Source organism: Monodelphis domestica, chromosome 2 (assembly GCF_027887165.1).
Source record: "Monodelphis domestica isolate mMonDom1 chromosome 2, mMonDom1.pri, whole genome shotgun sequence".
Taxonomy (NCBI): domain Eukaryota; kingdom Metazoa; phylum Chordata; class Mammalia; order Didelphimorphia; family Didelphidae; genus Monodelphis; species Monodelphis domestica.
In genome coordinates, this window is record NC_077228.1 from 328,992,874 (window position 1) to 328,999,393 (window position 6,520).

The following is a 6,520-nucleotide window of genomic DNA, read 5'->3' on the forward strand; positions in this document are numbered from 1 at the left end:
GAATTTGGTTAATAAGTGGAGGGGACATGGGTTCTTTTCAAGCTTATCTGCAAACTTTTACCTTTCTATCTCTGTGTGTGGGAAAGGGCTGAGGGTTTCATGGACAACCTCCTAATTAGGTATTCACCCAATCAGAGATGTCTTGGGATATTCAAGGGAATGGCTCAATAATGAGCTCCTAAAGTTCCATTTATTAAGTTGCTTGACAAAGATTCCAGATTTCTGGTCATTGGAGATGGCCATTGACCTATATGTCATTTTAATAGTAATGATACTGGACTAACCAGTAAACTGATATTCTTACTCAAAAATCAGTTGCTTGAGATAATTTTAATAATAACATATTCAATTTGATGACCCCCAAATTCTCTTTTTCTCCCTTGGTGATATCATCCATTACAATTGATTTAATTAACAATTCTATATAAATGATACCCAAATCTATTATCTCCAACCCTGATCTAGATAAATATTTCTGGCTCTCTTCTGTGCACCTCCAAAAGTATATTCCACTAGCATCTCTGATTCAAACTTTGAAAAACCAAATTAATTTTCTTTATTCTGAAACCTGATTCTCCTGACATAATTAATTAATTAATAATATCATGAGGCCTCTATCATCCACTTAAAGCCTTTGGCTTTGCTTTCTAATTGTCTAATGAAGAATCACTTTACTAAGGATAATAGGTTGATATAACTTTGATTTTTGACATAGTCACATCTTAAGGGAAATATTTTATGAGTTACAATTATCAAGGCAGCAATGGTTCTACTTATAGACATTCTGATGGTTATTGACAAGTACTCTCTCAGTATAAGACAATCTTGGGCATTTTGCCAATGCAGAAGCAGCCACAAACTACTTAGATCACACATGAGTGAAGTTATCCTAGACATCTTGTCTAGAAACAATAAACTATCAAAGCACAGGACAGACAGAGACAAAGATGTCTGGCAATCTCAGAACTCAGTGGGCCATTCTGACTGGAGTTGAATATTTTTTCCATCCCCAAGTCCCCAACTGTCTTCCTCCTTAAATCTTCACTTTTCAATCCCCAATCCTATACTTTTCTCAGTCTTTTGTCATCATTTCCTCTGTTGTGGCTGAGAAAAACCATCCATTCTTGTTTTCTCCAATGAAGAACTCACAACTGAATTACATAAGTACTACTTGTACTAACACAGAAACTATGTCTACAATGGCTCTTATATGGTCTCCCATCTTCCCTTTTCTAGAACCACATGCATAAAATAGGACAGGGTCACTCTCACACATCCTCTTTATAACAGACTTCTAAACAATGTTTTTGTTACTTATCTCATACTCCTCTAAGTCATATTGAGTAAATGCCTTTCCCAAGTTAATCATTCAAAATAATTTAATCATATCACTCCCTGGTTTAAAACAAACAACCAAATAGAACAACAACTACCAAAACCCTTTAATATTTTCCTATTATCTACAGAATAAAGGCTTCCCTCCTGGCTCTATTCTAATTTTCCAACTGTATCTGATACTCTGCTCCCCACACATTATACACAACAGTTAAAAATATTACTTTCATACTTTTTGCCTCCTTCTGTAATTATATTCTCAACTTAAAGCTCTGCCTGTCAAATTTTATCATCCTTCAAGGCTCAGCTCTCTACTTCAAGCAAGTCTCCTGTGTTTGCTTTACCTGTGAGAAATGTATCCATTTTCTGAACCTCCATGTTTCTTTAATTCTTCTAGAGGAAGTATAATACTCCGCTTTACATTTAAGTATTTATGTGCTTCTCATACTCTCCTTCCTATACCATCATCCCTTATAGTCCAGAGACTTAAACTTACTTATCTTTGTTTGACCCCCTAACACTTAGTTATAGTAGTAGTCTCTTGGTAACGGAGGATGACGATTGTCTTTCTGCATTTTCATCTATGATAGATGAGTGTGCACAAAGACACTTGTGAGTGAAGGAGATTTAAGTGGAAAAGTCGATGCACAGAGACAGTCCCACTTTCTCGGCATTGGAAGCCTGGGTCCATTGGTATGAAAAATCATTACACCTGGAGACTTCCTCAGCTGCATTGGATGGCAGTGTTGTCTTTTGTGCTCCAACACGCCCTAAGCACTCCACAGTGCTTTGCTGTGTCGCCATCTCAGCCGTTGAACCTTCTTATTGGTTTCTTCCGTCTGTTCAACTGAAACAGTCTTCACATGCTGGGTGAGCAAAGCCTTGGTTCACCAGGGGTCTACAACCCAATGGCTACTCTCACAAGGTTTAGCTGGCCTGTCGAAGCCATTGCCTGGGGTGTGGCCACTGCCGCATACTAGCAGCTTCTAGGAGCCACAAGTGAGAGCTGGGTGTCAGGTCGGGGTCAGAGACTGGAGAGCTGCCCTAGAAGGGCACAACAAGCCCTCCATACCAGAGATACTACCCCTCCCTGGATACCCCATACATACATGATTATATATGATTATATATATATATATATATATATATATATATACATATATATATATATGCACTTATTGCCTTGTATATTATAGGCATTCAATAAGAATTGGCTGAATTAAATTTATTATCTTATTTATACTGTGCATTGCTTAGTAAGCTCCCTTATATATTGATTGAGCAAAGATGAACTTCAGTCTAGCCCTGTCCAAATTATTATAAATTATATTCATTATAGACATTCTTCAGTTTATGATATAGAGATGGTCTACACAAGTTTTATGTAAAACAGATTCTAGAGTTTTTTATTGGGATATCTTGCTCTCTTCTTTTTATAAAGTTGCAATTTTAAAGTGATTTCACTGAGTATATGCTAGCTCCTGGTGACAGTGGTACAAGGCCAGCTGGAAGGAGGTAGGACTGAGCTAGTACATGAACCGGTGTATAGGATATAGTGCTGCCACAGGAAAGAGGTTGCAAATTTAAGGTGATTTCATTTAGAAAAAGGAGATTGAAAATACCATGATTTCAGAGGGTGAAGGAAGGTAGGTTCAAAGTGAGGATTACATATAATCATAGATTTAATATTGGAAGAAACCTTACAGGTTATCAAATACTTTTCTCTCACTTTATAGATGAGGAAAAAAAGTCTAAGGTAGTTAAATAATTCACCAAGGATCATATACCTAGTGAGTATTTGAAATGGAATTTGAACCCAGGTCTTCTGGATTTCAAATTCATCATTCTGTTCACTAGCCTGGAATATCAAATTAAACCAGATGGAATAGGCAACAAACTGGGTCTGCATAAAGGGTGAAGTGCAATTTTCAGAGTTTGTGATAAGAGAAAAAAAAGAATCTATGCTGAAGCATAAAGTGAAGTGACAGAATCTGTGGTTTGAAAAGGGCATATAGGAACAATATAGGCAAGGGAATCCACACAGAAGCACAAATGTAAGCTATAGATTATAACACTGATACCCTGATAAAAATGATGTTACTGCTGAGGAAAAAGGAATTATTTTCATCTGTCATGATAGAGGTATAGAATCCCAGTCAATGGAATTTATAGAATTGTTGTATTCTCTCTCTATGTGTCTCTGTGTGTCTCTGTCTCTATGTATATGTGTATGTAAATGTATATCTATATCTATATCTATATATATATCTATATCTATATCTATATCTATATATATATATATATATATATATATATAGAGAGAGAGAGAGAGAGAGAGAGAGAGAGAATTATATTCAATGTTCTGGGTGCTATATATCAAAAAAGACAACGACAAAATTGGATAAAAGTCTGAAAAATATTTCATAGATGAGAAGAACTGAGAATGTTTCATCTATAGATGGGAAACCCAAGATAGCATCTTCCAATATTTCAGGGTCTGTCACATGGATCAAGAAAGTTCATTTTTTCTGTTTTACTTCAGAGAACAGAACTAGGGGACATCTTAGTTTAAATATGTGGGGAAGGGGGAGGAAAGTGAAAAGGAAGACATAGCAGTAGTTAAAATAGTCCACAAAAAGAAAGGATTGGCTCATGAAGTAGAGTTTTTATCACTAGAAGTGTTCAAGTCAAAGACAGATGATCATCTATCAAGGATGAAACCATAGACTGTCAGAGCTAAAAAATAAAAAAAAAGATTTTAGAGGTCCTCATTTTCCAGACAAGGAAACTAAATCTGAGGAAAAACAAACAAACAAACAACTATTAGAATCAAAGAATCGTTATGACAGAACTAGAAGGGACATTAACAATCACCAAATCTAACAGTTTTATTTTACAGATGAGAAAACTGTCTGAGAGAGATAAATGATTTGCATAAGCTCAGAAGTCATCTCTTTTGCAAAGCCTTGCCAGATCCTGAGTCTCATTAGGTGGAAATGATCTCCCCCTCATTTGAATACTTGTAGAACTTTATTATACTACCCTTATGGTATATATATTATGTACAATACAATGATAAAGCATTAAGTATTTATATGTCCAGTACTATAAATGTATATGTGTGCATATACACTTTTGTCTATATAAACATCAAGTCTCTCAAATAGGTCTCTTCTTATGCTTATGTCTGTATCTATATCTTACCTATACCTATAAATCTCAATCACACATATATTTATTTATTTTTAAATGTACATATTTATATAAATATATATTCCATAATATATATTTATAGATAAACATATAGCTCTATTTCTGGTTTCTTTTCCATTTCATCTCTATTGCTGTCTATTTATATGTAAAAATATGTATGTATTTACAAATTTGAATTGAATCTCAATTAGAGGTAAAAGTTTGAAGTATTTACAATGTTTGGAGTAGACAATATTGACCCAAGTTGAAATCATATCTGAAACATTTACTAGCTATGTGACCTTGAGCAAGTCATTTAACTTCTAGCTGTCTCTGTTTCTTCAACATTGAAATTGAGACAATAACACCTATTCCCCCAAGGTTGTTGTGGGGATCAAATATGATAATATTTGTACATTTTTTCACCCAACATTCTGCAATAAACAGGCACTAAATTATTATTGCTGAGATGCAACAGCCTATCAATCTATTCTCTGACACTTGTACTATTTTTTTTTCCTGATGACACTAAGAAAACAAAGATTCTCTACCAGCCAATACTGCACCATCCATATGTGGGTCCATCCATTACAGTTTATGGAGATATTTTGAATGCCATGGATGATTTCATTTACATAAACTATATTTTCCAATGATGTCCTAACTGATGATTATCTATACACATCTTCATTCCCAAATGATCAAATGGACTCTTTTGTGTTGAGCTCGTGGTAGGGCTGGTATTGGACTGATTAGCTACAGTTGAACACACTGTATTTTAGCTTCAGCTTTGTGATAGCATTGGTCCTCTTCAAGTATGAAGGACTAACAATGCAATTCTCTTCCTTCTTTGACAGCTGCATGGAACACTGAGAAGTTAAATTTCTGACCTGACCCAGAGCCTCAAAGCCAATAGGTGTCTGAAGCAGGATTATAAACCATGTCTTCCTAATTCCAAAGCCAACTATCTATCTGTCCACTAAACAAGTTGTGTGTGTGTGTGTGTGTGTGTGTGTGTGTGTGTGTGTGCTTGTGCATGCATGAGCATGTATATGTCTATTGAGTAGAAAATAATTAAGTAATCAGTCTCCACTAATAAGGAAATGTCTGCCTAAATTGACTTTGAGCCGGAGCTACATTGAAAAGCACTCCTTAAAAGCCTATTTCAAAAAAGGCTCTTCCAGGAACCTTTACAAATTTACCTTTAGAAAGCGTTACTTTACCAGCTTCTTTGGAGAAACTTTGAAAAGAAAGAATTTTGATGTGATATAGAGGTACTAAAGAGTAGAAAAAGCTGTTCAAATTGGACTTTGAGCAAGGTAGGGCAGGACAGAGAAAGGGGAAGGAGGGAAGAGCAAATACTTATTATATGCCAACTATATGCCAAGTCTTATGCTAAGTACTTTATAAATATCTCATCTCTTCCCTCAGGCTCTTTGGAACATGAAGGGAGTACTGAAAGTATCTTCTAAAGATAACCCAGACCACACTACAGTATGGTCTCAACTAACTCCAAACTTGGGCTTGATGGGGATTGTTGCTCTATCAGTGAGGGAAGGAACAGATAAGCAACTATGATCATGCTATGGGTTAGTCTACTGAAGGAAAAAAGAAACCTCATGAGAAATCGAGAGATGGATACCCATGGAAAGAGTAAAGAATAGTTCTTCAGAATGAGGCACAAAATTACAAGTCTAAAAGATGTCTTGGGCTTTGATATCATCAACTGAGGACTCAAAACCAATCGACTATTTTGTAATTCATTCCTAAGGAGAGTTGAGGCAGCTGGTAGCTAAGTGAATCGATTGCTAAGTCTAGCATTAAGAAGCTCAAATCCAGGCTCATATATGTGCTAGTTATGTGATCCTATATAAATAACTGCTTGCCTCAGTTTCCCCAAGTGTAAAATGAAAATAAAAGTGCCTATATCATGAGATGGTTTTGAAAATCAGAGATATTTAAAAAAAAACCCTTAGCACAGTATTTGATACAT

At 35.5% G+C, this 6,520-nt stretch overlaps 1 long non-coding RNA gene across 1 annotated transcript in view; it reads left to right on the forward strand.

The window, feature by feature from the left end:
• The window catches only part of LOC130457409 (uncharacterized), a 29,900-nt gene extending 24,421 nt beyond the window's left edge, over nt 1-5,479 (forward strand). Inside the window, exon 2 of the long non-coding RNA XR_008916598.1 lies at nt 5,385-5,479. This is a non-coding gene — a long non-coding RNA (uncharacterized LOC130457409). The remainder of the gene's footprint in view (nt 1-5,384) is intronic.
• The last annotated feature ends 1,041 nt before the right edge of the window (nt 5,480-6,520 follow it).